This window comes from Sminthopsis crassicaudata, chromosome 2 (genome assembly GCF_048593235.1).
Source record: "Sminthopsis crassicaudata isolate SCR6 chromosome 2, ASM4859323v1, whole genome shotgun sequence".
In the NCBI taxonomy this organism is placed as follows: Eukaryota; Metazoa; Chordata; class Mammalia; order Dasyuromorphia; family Dasyuridae; genus Sminthopsis; species Sminthopsis crassicaudata.
In genome coordinates this window covers 424,382,167-424,402,624 of record NC_133618.1, presented here as the reverse complement: position 1 = coordinate 424,402,624, position 20,458 = coordinate 424,382,167, and the positions used below count along the sequence as shown (strand labels likewise).

Sequence of the window (20,458 nt, the reverse complement as noted above, 5' to 3'; positions counted from 1 at the left end):
CCAGATTCAAATCTGACCTTAGATACTCACTAAGTTAAACTTGTTTACTTCAATTTCTTCATTTATAAAATGAGCTAGAGAAGAAACGGCAGAACACTATAATACCTTTGCCAAGAAAATCCCAAGTGGGGTCATGAAGAGTCAGATACAAGTGTAACCACCGAAAAATTCTTATATAGCTGTGTATGTGAAATAAAGGTATTTTATAATACATTTTGTAATTATTTTGTAATATAATGCATATATATACACAAATATATATATATATATATAAATATATATATATATATATATATATATATATATTTGTGTGTGTGTGTGTGTGTGTGTGTGTGTGTGTGTGTATCTGTCAGGTTAACAGGTTCCTCTGTTCCCTGAGTTCTCAAAATAAGATATAAGTATCCTTAAGAATCCCTGAGATTCTTTGAAAGTTAAAACTATTCTCATAATAATGTTGAAATGTTTCCATTTCTAATATAGCAAGTATCTGTAAATATAACCCACAAAATTAAAAATTCCTTGAAGGGGATCCTCCACAAATACATTAAGTATATATAAAAGAGTTCCAAGATTAAAAAGTTTGAGCCCTCTGCTTTATCTCATCAAGGAGATGTTATCAATCATTTTAGCTGTGATGTCTACACTGTGAATAGGGAAATTCCTCAGGCTATTCTTGGTCACACCCTGTACAAAAGGATAAATTGAAGTGGACCATTGGAAAAGGTAAAAACAGTTCAAAAAAATCAAAATGAACAGTTTGCCTTTGAAGCCAGCTACCACCAGTTTTAAAAATTGAATATAAAACTCTATTTTGTCCCTAAGCAAAAAAAATTAAAGTATCAAGTATGTTTAAAATGCCAGCCAGCAGAGGCCTACAAAAGGGAAAAAAGAGACATTTTCCTTTACTAGGACTTCTGGTAACCCAAAGTCTGCAGCTACTTGGGACATCCAGAAAAAAAATGTGAGAGTCTTATTGCTAGAGCCCAAGGTAGAAGAAATGTTCAAGGCTGTTCCCGTCCTGTAGTCTTAGAGATTGCTTCCCTTCCCCCTCCAAAGTCCTTGGGATTTGGAAAAATAGAGCTCAGATTCTCTTGGGAGGAGGTGGAAATTTGGTTGGGAAAATAAATCCTTCTTGCTGAGTGCCTGATCTTTTTCTAAGGAGAAGAACAGAATAGCCTCATCCCAGTTCTTTCTTCCTTTAGGGAAGGCCCTCATGAGCAATGACTTATTCAGAGTTATAGAATTTGGTGTCCATTGCCAAGTAGGAATTAAGAGTTATGTGGTATCAAGGCAGGGATGATTTCTCTGAATTCTCAGCTTTCATCGTCCAGTCATTTCAGTTATATCTGACCTCTTTGGGGTTTTCTTGGCAAAAAATAGTGAAGTAGTTTGACCTTTCCTTCTCCAGCTTATTTTACAGATGAGGAAACTGAGGCAAACAGGCTTAAAGACACATTAGGTGTCTAGAGCCAGATTTGAAGTTTTGAAGATGAGTTTTCCTGACTCCAGGCCTGGAATTCTATCCACTGTGACAACCAGCTGCCCCCAAACCTCAGCACTGCGTTTATCATCAGGAGATCTGGGTTAGAATCCTGCATCAGACACTTATTAGTTATCTGACCATGATACAGTAACTAGAACCTTCTAACTCCTTCAGTTTCCTTGTCTCAAAAAAATGGAAAAAAAATAATACTTATATGACCTATTTAACAAAGTTATTGCAGAAAAAACATCCTTTAAAGTACAATATAAAGTTTTTGTTACTGTTGCTCTTCCCCTTTCCCCTACTTACCATAACCAGAATAAAAATTACAGATCTCAGGAGCCATCTTGTCCAATCTAGGTCTGAATAATAATTCATTCTACATCATACCGAAAATGTAGTCATCTAGCTTTTTGCTGGAAAGTCTCTTATAGTGGAGAACTCATCATTTCCCAAAGTAGTGCATTCCACTTTGGGAGAGCCTAAATTGTTATTTAGTTTTTTTCTTACCCAAAGTCTAAATTTGGCCCTTTGCCATTTCCATCATATTTCTGACTTTTGGGCCATGTAAAATAAGTCTTCAACCTGAAAATCTCTTTAAATATTTGAAGGCATCTATTACATGCACCCTAAATTTCCTCTAAGCTAAATATCCCCATTTCTGTCAACTATTCTAGTATATAACAAACTCAAGTCTCTTCAATATCCTAATTTTTCACCTTTAGATTCTTCCTAATTTATCAATGAGCAGTGGATAGAATGCTAAGCCAGGAGACTCATTTTTCTGAGTTTAAGTCTGGCCTCTGACACATTACTTGTGTGACCTTGGACAAGTCACTTAACTGTTTGCCTCAATATACACTTAATTGTGTTGCCTCGTCTATAAAATGAGCTAGAGAATAAAATGGCAAACCATTCAAGTATCTTAGCTAAGAATACCACAAATGGGATCTTAAAGAGTCAGGACTGAACAACAAGAATAATAACAAAATTTATCAAAGTCCATTGTGGTGAGGAGAGAGGGTGCCATTCCATCGAACCACCTTTTTCTCAAGCCTGGTCTCCAACCTTACACTGGAAGAGAAAGGTCATTCCATTGTACCACTTTCCTGCCATTGTGGTGAGGCAAGAGTTCATCATCCTATTGAATAGCAGATTCCTCCATTCCAGAGAAGAAATACCATTCCATCAAGTCTCCATCCTCTCTCCTGCTTAGGGGAAGGGTCCAAGTCACTCCTTCAGCTCCAAGTACTTGTTCCCTTTCTGAACTGCCTAAGACCTTGGAAAGATTCTACTTTGAGGTCATTGAAAAAAATCTATCTAAAATCTTCCTTTTATAATGAACAAACTCTCTTTGATCACACCCTCCCCATTCCAGTGATTCTGGACCTCTAGCTGTCATCCTTCAGACTACCTTGCTCATTCCTCACTGCCTGATTTCTTACTCTCACTCCCTTAATTCCACTACTCCACCCCAATCAATGTCCCCCCCACCAAAGTTATTCATCCTGACCACTGTGCTTTCTGGAATACCTGTTCCATAAGCAAAGAACTTGATTTCATCCCAACTATTTTTTCTTTTTCACCTCTTCCACCTTTTGCACTCACTGAGAACTGACAATCTCTTCATGACATAGCTTCCCTGGCCACCCTTTCCACACTTAGCACTTTCATTCAATTCAACTGATTGATGAAGTTGAGAAAGTCGTAATAGTCCTTGTTCCCCATTGCTATTTCTAAATTCTCCCACAACCCTCATCATTTAATAAATTCTCTACCTTTGAAGTTCACTCCATCCATATCTATCATCCAATTAAAACTCTGGTAGCTTCTAAACTATTCTTCCAACTTCTAAAATATTCTTCTTTCCTCAGTGAGTTCAGTAACTAACTCAAAATCCTTATGTCTTATTTAATCCTAACCTCATTCTAGGGGACTTCAATACAGTTTAACTTCATACTTCTTCAATTTACTCATTTCACATGATCTAATTCCTTCAACCCATATCAGTCACATAAAAATAGTCATACCCATGATCTTTCAGCCACCTATGAATATACCACTTACACATTCATGAACTCCGAAATTCCTTTATCTAATTACAATCTATTGTCATTCTACCTTTCTGTGTATTTTGTAACCCCAAGTCTGTTTTTTTATCCAGTTTGTAACCCCTGATCTTTCAATCCCTTAGTTTTCTCTCAGGATATCATCCCTGAATCAGTTTACTCTCCTTTCCCCTTTTCTGTAAGTTTTCATGACTATACTCTCTTAATAGTTTTCCTACCTGACTGACCTCTCCATTTCAGTCTCCTTTGCTGGATCTTTTTAAAATATATGTATTCAGATGCTAACATATATACTTTCTTGATCTGGTAATTTGTTATACATTTTGAATCATCCATATGACAATGTTCTCTTATGTTTTTATTATTATTATTATTATTATTATTATTATTATTCCTTTTCTGTTTTTCTTACTCTTTTTTCAAATACAATTTTTTTAAAAAAGAGAAAGAAAATATATGCAGAAAAGTGTTTAATCATTTAATTAAATCTTGTGATCACATAATTATGCACTATCTTTTACATTATTCAGTACAATTGGTAATGATGTGATCATTTGATAATATGGCAATAATACTACTATTCTACACTTAAGTAGCCTCAGCCATTCCAGTCCCAAACTTGTAGCCAACTCCCACAGATCTAGCATCCATGAGATCCATACCAAAATGGCAAAGCAATTTAATCAAAGTGTCCCTTGAATAAGTTAAGTTACATGGCACCCAGTTATGCTAAGTGATCAGTAAGTCTTGAGAGGAAAAAAAAATTAACAGGCTTTTCACCAAGTGCTCTCACTAAGTGGAGGAAGAATAAAAATTTGGGGACCTCTTACCTTTTGATAAGATTGTCAGTGAGTTTTGGACATCAAATAATGAGGTGAGGGTTACAATTCCTAGTGTGAAATATACATGTGACAAATTCACAATGGCCATTCTTTTTGCCAAAAGAGACATCTATTTAGAAGAGATTACAGACAAAATGAAGAGGTAAAATAGGCACCAGGAGTGGTGAATACGAACTAGATTTGGAAGGGCAATAGGGTTACCAAGGAAAGGAGTTTGGAAGAATCCCTTAAAGAAATATGTCATGCATATATACACATATTGTATTTAATTTATACTTTAACATATGTAACATGTATTTGTCAACCTGCCATCTGGGGGAGGAGGGTGGAGGAAAGGAGAGGAAAAATTAGAACAAAAAGTTTGGCAATTGTCAGTGCCGTAAAATTACCCATGCATATATCTAGTAAATAAAAAGCTATAATTTAAAAAAAAGAAAGAAAGAAAGAAATATGTCATGAGGCCTGAGTTAAATCCATAGAGGAGTATAGCAGACTAACCAGACTTAGCTATGATAAGGAGGAAGATATTATTAAAGGGAAGACACTAAGTAAGGAAAGAGAGAATACCTCATGGCATGCTTTGTCCTGAAAAGGTTTTAGCAAAGCTCTTCAACATGAGCAAATCTTTTATAAGGGAAATATAACCTTGGGAGTTTCTCAGGGGAGGAGAGGAAGTACCAGAGAAGAATTTGGTAGCTCAGAATCCACCGGGCTGACCAGATCCCAGACCAGCCTAAAAATATGCTAATCAAGACCTCAAAGGTAGTTTAAAGATGTTCACTAGTTGGAGGGATAGACAATGGAGGCTGATAAAGAATTCCATCCTTACATCACTCTATACAAATAGGATAATCTGCTTGATATGGAAAGAGAATAAATTCATTTCAAAGTCCACATCATTTGTACTTTAACAGCCTAGAAATACTTGAATATTTGATATTCAAAGATCATTCATGCTAACATTGCTATGACATGATATTCTTCACTCAAAATTGTTATACAATAAAACACTATGAAGTGCCTTTCAATAATTTAAAGGCAATATCTAAATCAAATCATTGTAATTAGACCACACCACATGGAACATTAGGGAATTAAAGTTGGAAATGCCTCTTTTTTTTTTTTTTTTTTTAATTCAGTGTACTTGCTTCAGACAAATTCTCCCTCCCAAAACACATAGCAGTCTTATGAAGATATTAAGTAGGTTTTCTCCACTATTTTTTTAATCTTCTAAGATAAAAAATATGAAGACTGCCTTTGATTTATTTTAAAAAAAAAAAGTTGAGTTTGACCAACTCAGTTGAATACTAAGCCTAATAAAGTATTTTAAAAGAAACAGAATAATGTGATAGCTTGGTTGTGGCTGGAATTACAACCAAAATACAGAAAACATAATCTTACTCATTTAAACACAAAACTATCAAATTTACATAATTCCTTTATTAAGACTGCTGAACAAAAATGTTTAAACAGATATTAATGATCAAAGTTCTCTAGTTGATGAGACCTTTTAAAATAGTGTAGATATTATAGCACAAGTTTAAAAAAAAGAAAAAAGAAAAACTCAAATTTTCATCGTAAATAAGATAGCAAACAACTATTATTCAACAGTGGCACTTTTGAGATTTTCTATAATCTGCTCTTTCTGCCTTCTTTGTAAAGGTTATGAAGATAATTTTTGTTCCAGGGATATGCTTCTTGAGGTTTTCCAAGTGTTTCATCAAAATGTATCCTCTCCCCAGATGACACCTTTGTTTTTGCTGGCATTTGCATAAGAGAATCCTGGAGTCTGACCAATTTTTCAGCCAAAGAGTCCACTCAGATTAGTTTCAATCTTGTACTTGCCTTCCTTTTCAACAGTGTGGTACTATGCACACTTCTGGACAAAAATGTTCTTGCCTTTCTCAACATTACCCGTTGTGAATTCTGTTTGGCCCAAATACACAACCTCAGATTGCCGTCCTGATTCCTGTTTCCTTTCTCCTTTGCTTATTCTTCATTCAGATCATGTCTGCTAACCATGAATGCCCCATAAGGCTATTTTCAAGGGCCCACTTTTCTCCCTCTATATTATTTCATTTGGTTTCAATGGATTCAATGATCATTTCTGGTTTCCCATATCTACTTATTCAATTCTAGCCTTCAACTGCCTATTTATTGTACATCTTAAATTGGATGTCTCATAGTCATCTTACATTCAACATGTCCAAAACTAATCTTATTGTTGCCAAAATCCTTCATTTTTTCCCTAATGTCCCTGTCACTTTTGAGAGTACTTACCTCTCAGTCACCAGGCTCAAAATCTAGGTCATACTCAACTCGTTGATTCCTTACTCTATTGTACCACCAATACCACACCCCATCCCCTTGGTAGATAATCTGTTGCTATTATTTCTAACTTCATAGTATTTCTTACCCACCATCCCACTTCTCCTTTAGTACTTCCACTAGCCTGTATGAGAACCTTATCACCTCCTTCCCAAACTATTGTAATAGAATGCTGGTTGATCTGCCTGACTGGTATCTCTCTTCCTATTCCAGTCTATCCTTCATTCAGATATCAAAGTGATCTTTCTAAAGCATGGGTCTGACCATGTGTCTCTCACACACACACACACACACACACACACACACACACACACACCCCTTACTCAATAAACGCCAGTGATTCTCTATCACCTCCAAGACCAAATATAGAATCCTTTGGCATTCAAAGCCCTTCATAATCACCTTTCCCAGACTTTCTAGTCTTCTTACATTTTACCTGCACCACATTTTCCACTTCCCACCCTAACCATGTATTCTTTAACCTAGTAACACTGGTCTCTTTGATGCTCCTTGAGTAAGACACTTATCTCCTGACTAATCATTTAAAAGTTTTTAACTTTATTTCATTAAAATTGTTAAAATTAAATTAAATTTATTTAAATTTTATATAAATTATTCATGTGCAGTCATGTAAATCACATTTCCATAATATTCAAATTGTGAAAGCAAACACAAATTTAAAAAAAACAAATAAGAAAAATTAAGTTTTAAAAGTGTGCTTCAATATGCATTCAGACTCTCTTGAGTTCTTTCTCTAGAGATGGGTAACATTTTTCACCATAAGTCCTTCAGAATTATTTGTTATCATTGTATGGTTGAGAATAACTAAGTCATTTAAAGTTGATCATTTGCTGAGTGAAATGAGCAGAACCAGATGATCACTATACACTTCAACAACAATACTGTATGAAGATGTATTCTGATGAAAGTGGAAATCTTCAACATAAAGAAGATCCAACTCACTTCCAGCTGATCAATGATGGACAGAAACAACTACACCCAGAGAAGGAACACTGGGAAGTGAATGTAAAATATTAGCATTACTCTCTATCTACCCAGGTTACTTATACCTTCAGAATCCAATACTTAACGTGCAACAAGAAAATTGGATTTACACACATATATTATATCTAGGTTATACTGTAACACATCTAAAATGTATGAGATTGCCTGTCATCTAGGGGAGGGATTAGAGGAAGGGAGGGGAAAATCTGGAAAAAATGAATACAAGGGATAATGTTATAAAAAAAAATTACTCATGCATATATACTGTCAAAAAATGTATAATTATAAAATTAATTTTAAAAAATAAAAAAATAAAGTTGATCATTGTATAATATTGCTGTTACTGTGTATGGTATTCTGGTTCTGCTCATTTCATTTTGCATCAATCCATTTAAGTCTTTCCAGATTTTCTGAGAACCTTGCTTGTCATTTCATATAGCACAGTAATATTCCGCTGCAATTGTATATCATAATTTGTTCAGACATTCCCCAATTGATGAGCATCTCCTTAATTTCTAATTCTTTGTCATCTATAGCTTTGCCAGCTAAAAGAGTTGCTATAAATACTGTATATACCTAGGTCCTTTTCTTTTTTGTTTTTTATCTCTTTGGGATACAGACCTACTCTGACTGGGCATTTTTACTAGTTATCTCTCATACCTGGAATGCTATCCATCCTTATCTCCTAACTTTCTAGCCTTCCTTCAAGTCCCAGCTAAAATCTTATCTTCTACAAGAAGACTTTCCTAATCTTCTTAATTCTAGTGCCTTCCCTCTATTGATAATTTCCAGGTTATTCTATATAGCTTGAGTGTATATCATTGTTTGCATGTTGTCCCTCCATTAAATTGTGAACTCTATAAGAACAGGAACTTTTGAATTTCTTTGTATCCCCAGCTCTTAGCACATCAAAGATCTTAATAAATATGTATTGACTAACTTCCTAAAATGTAGTGTACTATGCACACTTCTGGACAAAAATGTTCTTGCCTTTCTCAACATTACCCGTTGTGAATTCTGTTTGGCCCAAATACACAACCTTAGATCGCCATCCTGATTCCTGTTTCCTTTCTCCTTTGCTTATTCTTCATTCAGATCATGTCTGCTAACCATGAATGCCCCTATAAGGCTAGAAGTGAATGCAATATTTCAAATGTAGTCTGATCGGTGCAAAGTATACTGAAACAATCTCTTCCTTCACACTAAATGTTGAGCCTTTAAATGTAATCTAAAGACACATTAGTTTTCTTTTGAGGGGGTTAGTTTTTTTGTTTTATTTTTTGGTGTGTGTGTATTTTTGTTTGTTTGTTTGTTTGTTTGTTTTTGTTTTGCTGAGGCAATTGGGGTTAAGTGACTTGCCCAGGGTCACACAGCTACGAAGTATCTGAGTGTCTGAGACCAAATTTGAACTCAGGTCCTCCTGATTTCAGGGCTGGTGTTCTATCCATTGTGCTACCTAGCTGCCCCCACATTAGTTTTCTTGGCCACCATGCTATATGCTTGATTCATATTGAAGTTGCAGTCTACCAAAAATCTGAGATTTTTTTTTCAAAGTGCTATCTTGTCAGATCTTCTCCATCTTATGCTTATGGAATTTAATATTTAATGCAAGCATAAGACTTTACATTTAACTCTATTAAAAGCCATCCAAGTAGATTTGGCTCAATGATCTACCCTGTCAAGATATTTTTGAATCCTGACTATAGTCCAAAGAGTTAGCTATCCCACTCAGCTTTGTGTAATCCTCTATACAAGCCATTTATAAAAAATGACTAAGAAGCACAAGGTCAAGTATAGATCTCTAAGGAACTAACTGTACTGGTAAGACATCTCCTTTCAAGTTGGCATCAAACTATCAGTGGCTACTTTAGGGATTCAACTGCTCTATCAGTTTTGAAACTACTAGCATCTGATCTACAACTCTTTATCTTTTCCATAAAAATTGTATATGAGATCTTATTGAATACTTAGCTAAAACCTAGGTAAACTGTGGCTATAATATTCCAGGAGTATATCGATCTAGTAACTCTGTCAAAAAATTAATTTTATATGATCTCTTCTTTTTTTGTTTAATTTTTATCCTGAATCAACAAACTTCAAATAAAGTGGTAATTTTCACATAAGAATATTGCCAGAAAGTATAGACCTCTATTATTTACAGCTTGTTTTGTTTTAAATAAACTATAAATTCTTTTTATCTTTTTTAAAAATTCCTCTATTTCTATCCCCTCTCCTACCCCAATTAGAAATAAAGAAAAACAAATTCCCATATTGTCTGAGAATGTACATTTTATTCTGTATCATGGGTCCATCATCATTCTGTCAGGAGGTGCATAATAGCATACTTCATCATCAGTCCTCTGGCGTTGTGGTTAACTGTTAAATTGATTGTAGTGCTTAAGTCTTTCAGATTTGTTTTTCTTTATAATACTATATTAATTGTACAAATTGTTCTTCCAATTTTACTCATTTCCCTCCACATTAGGTCATGCAGGTCTTGCCAGATTTCTCTAGAATCTTTCCATTTTGTCATTTCTTCCAGCACAATAGTATTCTATTACATTCATAAACCATAAATTATTTAGTCATCCACCCACCCATTGAAGAACATCCCCTTGGTTTCCAGTTATTTGCTATAATGATATTTTTAAAACTGTAATAGTTTTATATATATGGGTCCTTTCCCTCTTTCTTTTGATCACTTTGGAGTATGGGTCTAATAGTGGTTTTGCTAAGTTAGCAGTGATTTTTCTGGGAATGGCATTAGATTGCCTGGATCAATTCATAGCTCCACCAACAATGCATTAGTATGTCTGATATCCTAAAACCCCTACAATGTTTGTGATTTTCTTTTTTATGATCTTTGACAATCTCATTTGCATGTACTTGGAAAAATAAAATACTACTTGGGGAAAAAAGATATCATTGATAGGGCAGGAAAAGAAAGCATGGATGCTCCAATATCAACAGGTATTACTCCCCTAAAAGATGACTATAAGGACAGGGGCTGTTAATATCTCATCCACCCAAGCAGTGATTTGATTCCATCTTTGATTTTCTTCTTTTTAGCAATATACTTTTTGCTTAGAAAATAGTAATAACAGCTTATTGGTATCTTATAGTGTTTATTATGTGCCAGGTATGGGGCTGAGCACTTTATAATTATTATCTCTTTTGATCCTCCCATAACGTTAGGACTAAATGTTATTATTATCTTCATTTTGCAAGTGAGGAAGTTGAGGAAAACAAAAGTGATGTGACTTATCCAGGGTCACAAAGCTAATTAGTGCCCGAGGTCATATTTAAACTCGAGTCTTCCTGACTCCAGATCCAGTGCTCTACCTATTCCATCACCTAATTATTATTATTAGTTGTACTTCCTAAGCCCACAACAATCTGAATTCCCCTCTCAGTCAAGAGGAAAGACAACCTTGTCCTAACATTCCACTAAGCTAATTCTAAACTCTACTTCTCTGGTACTCTATTTAATGAATCCTGCCACATTTTTGCATTCAGCTTATATTACATGCCCTAGATTTTAATTTCTATAATTTTTTTTTAATTCCAAGGTGAATTCTGAAAAGCAATATGGAACTATGCTATCAAACTGTGTATACCCTTTGATCCAGCAGTGTCTTTACCTGGGCCTGTCAAAAAATCATAAAAAAGGGGAAAAGACTCACATGTGCAAAAATGTTTGTAGCAGCCTTTTTTTGTAGTAGCAAGGAATTGAGTGGATGCCCATCAGTTCAAGAATGGTTGAATAATTATGATAAATGAATATTATGGAAAATTATTGTTCTTTAAGAAATGATCAGCAGGATGATTTCAGAAAGACCTTGGAGAGACTTACATTAACTTATGCTAAGAGAAATGATTATAACAAAGAGAACATTGTACACAACAACAAGATTATGTGATGATCAATTCTTTTCAACGGTGAGGTGATTTAGGCCAATTTCAATAGACTTGTTATGCCATCTGCACCCAGAGAGAGGACTGTGGGGGTGTAGTATGAATCATGGTATTGTATTTTTACCTTTTTGTTGTTGTTTACTTGCTTTTTGTTTTTCTTTTCATTTTTTTCCTTTTTGATCTAATTTTTTTGTGCAACATGATTATTATAGAAATATGTATAGAAGAATTGCACATGTTTAGTATATATTAGATTACTATTGAAGGAAAGGGGTAGGAGGAGGAAGGGAGGGAGAAAATTTTTTGGAACACAAGGTTTTGCAAGAGTAAATATTGAAAACTGTCTATGCATGTATTTTGAAAATAAAAAGCTAAAAATAAATTTCCAAGGTGATTGATATTTCCCTATGCATCCATATCTCTCTCTTTAGAAAACTTTCCATTTCCCCTCTAGAAAATTTTATCCTCATGTCTTCAGAATTTTATTACTGAGAGCTTCCCATTCTTCCTAAGTTTCTTCTGCTATAAAATGTTTGGCCATAGGTCTTAAGTATCTTGTATCTGAACCTTTTCAAATTTGCTTCCTTAAAGTCTAAAGTACATGTCAATCTATTCCCAGATTTCTTCTTCCTCTCTAATTCTAATTCTAAGATTGGATAATCACTTTCTCATAAGGTTACCATAAAATCCAGTCCAACAACCAGTTCTTCCTTTATGTTGAGTATCATACCTAAAATAGAATTTTACCTTAATAATTCCTTCACTTTTCAAAGGATAAAATCATTAAGTCAGGTCAAGAAATTCTGCTTAGGGCACAGAGAATTTCAGAAGGTCTGAATAACTGAAGTCTTTTCTGGCCACTATATCATGTCTTGTGCTAAGAGTGTGGCCTGTTCCCTTCTGCTCAGGTGGCTTGTAGAGTACTCTCATGAGTACATTTCTGTTTCTGCTCCCAGTAATTTTCACCCAAATTTTATCCAGAATGCTTCTCCCATGTGGTTCCTGGATTTCTTCAAATTAATGTATCTTCTTAATATACAATGTTACTCTACCCTTCCCCCTTTTAGCTATCTTATTTCTTTTGAATTAGATATATTGTATTTTATTTCTCTCATTTATTCCTCTCATTTATCTCATCTTACCAAATCTTTGAGCTCAACTTTGCCTAGGGTCTTTAGTTTATCTTATTTGTTACTCACACTTGGTACAACCTATATCTTGCCTCTGGTCACAAAGAACTCTTCACAAGAAAAAAAGAGACTCATTTGTCCTTCTATGCTCAAAGGAGACAGCAGTGGCCAAAGGGGTTGCTCTTCCATTCCCTATCCCTATACCAGGATAAACAAGAATCAGGATTTAAAGAGGGGGAAAAAAAACAGTGTTTTTGTTTGTTTTTGAATTGAGGAATTGAGATCTTGTGATGAAGAGAGGCATCTACAGAGAAAGGACTGAGTGTGGATCACAATATAGCATTTTCACTCTTTTTTCTTGTTTGCATTTTATTTTCTTTCTTTTTGATTTGATTTTTCTTGTGCAGCAAGATAATTGTCTAAATATGTATGCACATATTGATTTTTAAAAATGAATTAAGAAATTGAATTAAGATAATATTGCCCCCAATATATACTATCCCAGGCTATCTCTTTATCCCCTGTGAACTTCCATGATCATTTCAACTATGGATCCTAAGGGATAAGACTCTGGCCCTCAAAGATTGGGATCTCATTGGGGAATGGCTTGTTTTATAAAATTCTGTCTCAGTTGAACCTCCAGATTTTGTAAATTTGGGTAACTTATCAGCTATGCTGAAGTCAGGAAACTAGTTGCTTCTTATCACCCAACCTTAAACCACTTCACAGGTCTCACTCTCCAAACTGGAAGGCCTGAAGAAGCAATATTCCTCCTATTCATTCCTAACCATCCAAACTCAAGGACTGGGAGAAAGTTTCAGGAACTGGCTCTCTCTAAGGATCTCTAAGGTTGGGATTCCTACCAAGCAGAATTCACAAGAGAAAGGATCAAATGTCCGAGTAGGAAAGGACACCAGAGTTCATATACTCCAATCTCTTCATTTTGCAGCTGAGGAAACTGAGGTCCATAGACGTAACTCACCCAATATTACCCCAACATTAGTGACAGAGCCACTACTTGAACCCAGTTTTTCTGTCTCTGGGCCCATTATTCTTTCCACTACACCCTGGCTTCCCTACTGAGGCGTGGGTGAGTCTTGATTTAGCTCCCTGACTATGGCTCCCACTGCACGGGTCCAGAAAATCTTTAGTTACCCCTCTCACACTATTCAGCATTGGCAGAGGGTGATTGCTGCTCCTACTTGAGGCTGTCTTGTCTGAGATGAAATGAGAGAATTGGGTGTGATCCACATCCGAGCTTTCCTGAGATCTGACCTCCAACCCATAGCTGCTCTTGGACCCAAGAGTGAGGATTGTCAGCTTTCACTTCACCAGCCCCCCACCCCATTTTAAAGTGGCAGATAGAGTGATCCTGTGTTTTCCTTGGAAGCAGACAGGGCTCCAGCTGAATCCTTCTCCCACCCCAGCTATAAAACCAGCTGTCTGCGTGTGGGGGAGACACCGGCCCTCCCCGCTGGCGAAACAGGCTGAAGAGGCCAGCCGAGGCAGCCAATCCTCCCCAGCACCCCAGGGGACCTCATTGGCAGTTCTGCGCAGTGGCTCAGCATGCTGAGGAGGGGGGAGAAGGCCGGGTCAGCCAAGCGGACATCTGGAGAGCGCCGTGTCCCTGCATTGCCTCATGTTCGACAGCGGTGCGCATAAAGCACGTCGTACACACCAAACCCGCTAAGGGAAGCAGGGCGGAAGCAGAGGAAGGCCTGAGGCCATCTAGACCCTGGTCACTGCCGCCCTCGGCTGCCCCAGCCCTCCGCACCGCTCGCAGGTCCGAGAGGCCCCGAGCACGTTGTGGCCCTTCTCCCTGAAACCTAACACTTCCTGTTGCACCAGCCCAGCCAAGCTTTCCCCATCCCTGGCCGTCATCAAGTTACCGTTCGATGCAATGCCTCGTTTGGGGATTTTCCGGTGCCTCTCGGTCTCTATCAAAGCCCTAAACACCGCCGAGGGTGGAGCTCTGGCGGAGGAGCGTCGGGGAGAGTTGGAGGGCTCTCCCAGCCGGGGGTCAGTTTCTTCAGCTGGGAGTCTCCACTCCCTGAATGACGGAGTGGAGGCCCACTCTTCCCGAAGAACACACGCACTCTTCCTGGCGCTGGACCCGACAGCCCTTGCGGGAGTGGAGGCCGTAGTAAAGGTAGCCACTGTCATCCCCCAAAGGAGAACCGGCTGATCGAGGGATGGGCGACGCTCTTAGCCGCTCTTCTTCAAAACGGTCCACGCTGATGCTTTCCCTCCCCGGAGCATCCCAGGGACCGAAGACTCTTAGGCTCCACCTGACTCCAGCCCGGAACCTGGGAAGAAATGAAAGCAGGGCGTTGGGAGGAAACGAAATGAGAGGGAAAAGAAATCTGTACCTGGGGGACAAGAACGGAAAGTCCCCGATCCCTGCGAATTATTTAAACTGATTACTGCATCGTCTTCCCAAGAAAAACAAACCCGAGCCAATGATCTCAGGGCGCATTGGGTCCCACAGGTTTCCAGAGGTAGAGCTAAGCGGCAGGGAAAATTTCCCTTCTGTTTCTCTTGTTTCCTACAACACGTTTTTGGAGGCGTGCTGGTCAGGATTAGATCTGTCGAGGGGAACTGGAGGCAGATGGGTGGAGGGAGGGGGCAGAGGACCCCTGTGAAGGGGAATGAAAGATTCACATGGGCCTTGTTGGCACCAAGCTCAGACGGACTGACCTAAGCCGCCCAGACAAGTCATGTAATAAAGGACCAGAGGATGAGGGGAAGCAGAGGAGCAAGCGCAGCCGGGCGAGATTCCGGCAGGAAGTCGGTCCAAGGGCAGGGAAGCCCCTCCTGGCCTAAGAAAGTTTTCCTCCCTTCCCTGTTCCTTTGGTGGGCCTGGGAGGAGGGGAACGAGGAGTTGCTGGGGCAAGAGGCCAGTGAGTCATTGGAGGCCACCTCAGCAGCACCGTGGGGCTGGACGCACAAGCATCACTCCCACCTCTCACCATCCAGCCTCACTGCTTGCCTGACCTCTACCCAGGGGGCCCCTGAATCTTTCCAGAAAGGGAGCTGCTCCCAGCCCAGAAGAGAGGAGAAGCCTCCTCCCATACTTCCCGCAAAGCCAACCTACCCGGCTCTCTCCTTTCCCCTCTCTGTCTGTCCCCGACCCACCCCCACCCTCTCTCCTCTCTCTCTCCCTGTTCCTCCTTTCTTACTTTTTCTCTCTTTCTCTTCCTCTCACTTCTCTTTTTTTCTCTCTCTATCTCTATTTCTCTTTTGTCCCTGTCTGTCTCTGCCTATCTCCATCTTTTTGGCTCTCTCTTTTTGTATCTTTTTGGCTCTCTTTGTCTCTGTTTCTCTCTCTCTCTCTCTCTCTCTCTCTCTCTCTCTCTCTCTCTCTCTCTCTCTCTCTCTCTCTATCTATCTATCTCAGACTCTCTTTGTCTCAGTGTCTCTCTGTGTCTGTCTTTGTCTGTCTATCTTTGTGTGTGTCTGTCCCCCTCTCTCATCTCTCCCTCTTTCACAAGCAGGAATTTGGAAAGGACTCAGGTTGAAATGGAGAGTGAATACCATGCATGGAACATTGAAGACCGCTGAGCATTTGGAAAAGTGATTCTCAGCACCTCTAAAACATACCACTTATTAGTGACCTGAGAATCCACCTGCAGAACCATTCAACCCATTCAGAGCATGTGGAGGCCACATCTAGAGAAGAAAGTCAGGAGATTACCCCCAATCTCCCATCCTTTCCAGCTAAGAAAATTATCTCCCTAACTCTCTGATTCTTCTTTATGTAACCTCTCCACACATTCATATGTATCTTCACCAAATCTCCCCTGAGAGATCCATTGCATTCTATCACCCAGTCTCCCTCTTCATGCCTCCTGCCCCAGGATGGACTTTCACTCTCTCTCCACCTCAACAGGTCCCTCTTCTCCGAGATGAGAGAGGGCGTATGGCCAGGAAGGATCCTTATACCCTGATGTCCTCTATCCAGAGGGGGCTGATATTCTGCACTCCGACCAGCCTGCTTTTCTCTCCCTCTGAAGACAGGAGAAAACATCTGGGCCTGGCTACTGTTTCTCCCCTGGATCATCTCATGTCTCATGAAAGTGAATGAGAAACACATTTCCCAAGTCTTGCACTTAGCTCCCTCATCGGAAGTGGCGATTTCCCCATGTGGCACTAAGAGGCAGACTTCGATGAATATACACACGTGCCTGTGCACGTGTGCATGTGTACAGGATCTCCTGTGGCCCACTCTGTGGGCACGTGTTCTGCATATGTAGCAACTGTGCTGAGGGAGAGGTCTGTCTGGGAGGCTGGCCCAGTGGCTGGCCTCCTCTTAGGAAATGCACCAGGAATTAACATGAGAAACAACCCAGCAACCAGCTTTAAGAGCCAAGTTTTCATCCTAAACACACCTTAAGAGGTTATGTGAGAGTGTAAGAGGTGAGAAGGGGGGAAGGAGAGATACAAGAAAAGGACTATCATACTACAAGGACTCTACTGACTCCCCTCCCCACCCAATTCTGGTTTTATTTTACACAATTACAAATTCTACTGTTATCAACAATGATTGTTCCACCTCTCTTAGCATCTCTGACAGCAGCCTGAGCCTTCTCCAAAGGCTCTGGTTAAAGGTTTTAACTTCAATCAGTCAAGTCAATTTATCAAGTAGCATTTCCTGATTGCTTACTATGTGCAATTAGTCAAGGAGGGATCCAAATTAGGATTACAAAGAAGGATAAGATATGATCCCAGCCCTTAGGAAACTAACAACTAAAATCAGGTAGATATGAGCAAATAAAGACACCAGTGTGTGGGAGGTAATAGTCTTGCAAAAAATGTTGAGGTCATCCTTGCCAAGTGACAGGACTACAGCAAATATTCTGGAAGAGGAAGGAGAGATTCCTGTGGACTGGAGATAGTTCTAAGAGGCAGCATGAATCCCTCCCTGCCTTCCTTTAAAGCCTAGTTCAGGCCCAACTCCTACAAGAGACCCTAACTGATCCCTCATAGTTACTAAGGTTTCCTCCATCTTGAAATTACTTTGAACTGATTTATTCTTTTGTGAATCTGTTATGCTTCCCATCCGACCTCCAAAGTAGAATGTAAATTCCTTAAAGGTAGAGATGACCCAATACCTAGCATGGTGTCTTGCACATCGTAGGTGTTTAACAATGGTTTATTGAACTGAATTCATAGGAGGTAGGACTTAGGCTGTGAAAACTGACTTTTCTGATCCTTTGACCCTTCTGAAGAACATTGATGATATTCCTTGTGTAGTCACTGGAGATGGAAGGCCCAAAGCTGCCCTTCCAATCTTCTTCCTCTAAATCCAAAATTAGATCAGTCTATCCCTAGAGTGAGGGAGTCAGTTAGGAGGACAGAATAAAGACAGGGAAACTAGGCCAGGACTTCTGCACCCTTGGCGTCTAGTGGATGGCCAGCCCCCTGCGCTGCAGCTGGAGATCCCATTTGGAGGCTGTGGGGATGGGTAGGTGAGGACAGAGGGGCGATGTGGGAGGCAGCTCCCTGGGTGGCTCACACTACCCTTGTGTCCTTTGCTGGGGAGGGAATGGCTTGTCCTAAAGACAGAACAAACTGCTGCCACTAGCCATAAATCCCCCAAAGCCATAAAGAACCTTCTTCAATTGGTCTCTGTGAGAAATCGAGGGCAGGACAGGGAATGAGCCAGGGGAATGACCTCTTGACTCCTAGTTTGCTTCTCACTTAACAACATCTCATCCATTGAGATCTAAAGCTGGGTGTCCCATAGGTTGGATGAAACAACTTGGATTAGGCTAGAGAAAGACCCAAGCAGAAAGTCAATGGCTTTGGATTCAATGCCATTGACTCTTATATGACTTAGGCAAGACTCTAAACCCTTCTGTGCTTCTGATCTATTCAATCCACCTAAAATTTACTAAATATTCACTATGTGGGTGTCCCCAGCACCATAATAAGTTGCTTAATAAATGTTCTTTAACTGCCAGACACTGTGCTAGGCACTGGGGTACAGTGATAAACAAAGAAATCGACCCTGCCTTCAAAGAACTTCTGGGGGAAAACTACACTCATACAGACAAGGCAAAAAAAGAGTAATGGAGGAAAAAAGCTGGAGAGATTTCCCACTTCTGATCCTAGAGGGATCAGGAAAAGCCTCAAGTAGGAAATAGCACCTGAGCTGAATCTTGAAGTGTACTGTTAGTTCCAAGAGGCAGAGGGAAGAGAGAATGGACTCCAGACATGGGAAACAACCCCTAAAAGACAGAGAAGCGGAGAGATGGAGTGTCACATACAGAAAATACAGTGAATGAGAGTCACATCAAATTAGTCTGTCCATTGAGGATATTATTAGCATTTCCTTATTATGGAAAGTGGAATGGAATCCTGGTTAGTTTTTGAAAAACAGTGATAATTACAATCATGGATAGGGTCATAGAGCTGGAAGTGACTATAGAGAGCAATCCTTTCATGCTTCAGATATGAAAAGAGAGGTTGGGACCTGGCCATAGTCACACAAAGAATAAGTAACAGAATTGGAGTTCGAACACAAATCATCCACAGTTACAATGGAATGTGTCATTCTAAAATTGGGGACAGAGAAAAAGGTTGGGTAAGAAGGAAAGAAGCGATGAACTGTCTGTCCCAGCAAGTGGAGCAAAGCAGGGTAAGAAGGCTCAGGGTGGAGACCAAGAGGGATGGGACCAGAGAGGCACTCCCTGCCCCAATGTCTCCAGAGCTCAGGAAGTACAGTAGGGACCTACTGAGGGAGGGAGAAAAGGAAGGAAGAAGGGAGAGGTTGGCTGCAAAGCCAAGGCAGCAGCTCCTTTGGCTTCAACCAAATGTTGAATTTCAAACAGGAAATTTCACTTGCAAAATTAATTCAAATTGGCTTAGAAGATGTTGGTGATTTCCCAGGCACTGAGAATGACTAGGAAGGGAAGGCCCTGGGACAGAGACCAGTTAAGGAAAGGCTGGGACCAGGAAGGTAGAAATGATGTTTCCTCCTTCTCTGTCATCCTCAAAATCCCATGGCAGCATCTTGAAGACAGTGGAATTAATAAAGGCTTATTGACTGAATGGGGGTCCCATTGATTAACCATAATAGCCTTCCCTCTGGTCTGTAAGACCAAGGTACTGACAGTTAGCTTGCTATGACTGAGGACAAGAATGAAGACAAAGGAGGCTAGTAATCTTCAGAGTGTAGGAACTATCAGGAGAACAGGCAGCATCACAGAATGGAAAAACACTGGATTTGGAGCCAAAAGACCTGAGTCCAAGTGCTAAGTTCTATTTGTTGTTGTTCACCCATTTTTACATTTTCAGTCGTGTCCAACTCTTCCTGACACCATTTGGGATTTTCTTAACAAAGATACCAAAACGGATTGCCATTTCTTTCTCCAGCTCATTTTACAGATGAGGAAACTGAGGCAGACTGAGTTAAGTAAGAGGCTTGTCCAGGGTCATACAGCTAATAAGTGGCTGAGGCTACATTTGAACAAAGAAAGAAGAGTCTTCCTGACTCTAGGCTACTATGCCACTTTACTGCCCAAACTCCTATTTACTATGATTTTAAGTCATTCTTTCAGCATCAGTTTCTCAGCTACAGGTGTAGCCCAAGATTATAGGTAAGGGAACTGAAGTCCAGTGAGATGAAGGGCTTATCCAAGGTCACAGAATTGGGATTTAAACTCCAAATCTAGGGGTTCCTCC

At 39.4% G+C, this 20,458-nt stretch overlaps 1 long non-coding RNA gene across 4 annotated transcripts in view; it reads right to left on the bottom strand.

Annotated features, from left to right (window-relative positions):
• Positions 1-20,458, bottom strand: part of LOC141557002 (uncharacterized) — a 177,609-nt gene that overhangs the window by 137,969 nt on the left and 19,182 nt on the right. For all 4 annotated transcript variants that reach the window (XR_012486680.1, XR_012486683.1, XR_012486681.1 and 1 more), the window contains exon 2: positions 14,662-15,078. This is a non-coding gene — a long non-coding RNA (uncharacterized LOC141557002). The remainder of the gene's footprint in view (positions 1-14,661; positions 15,079-20,458) is intronic.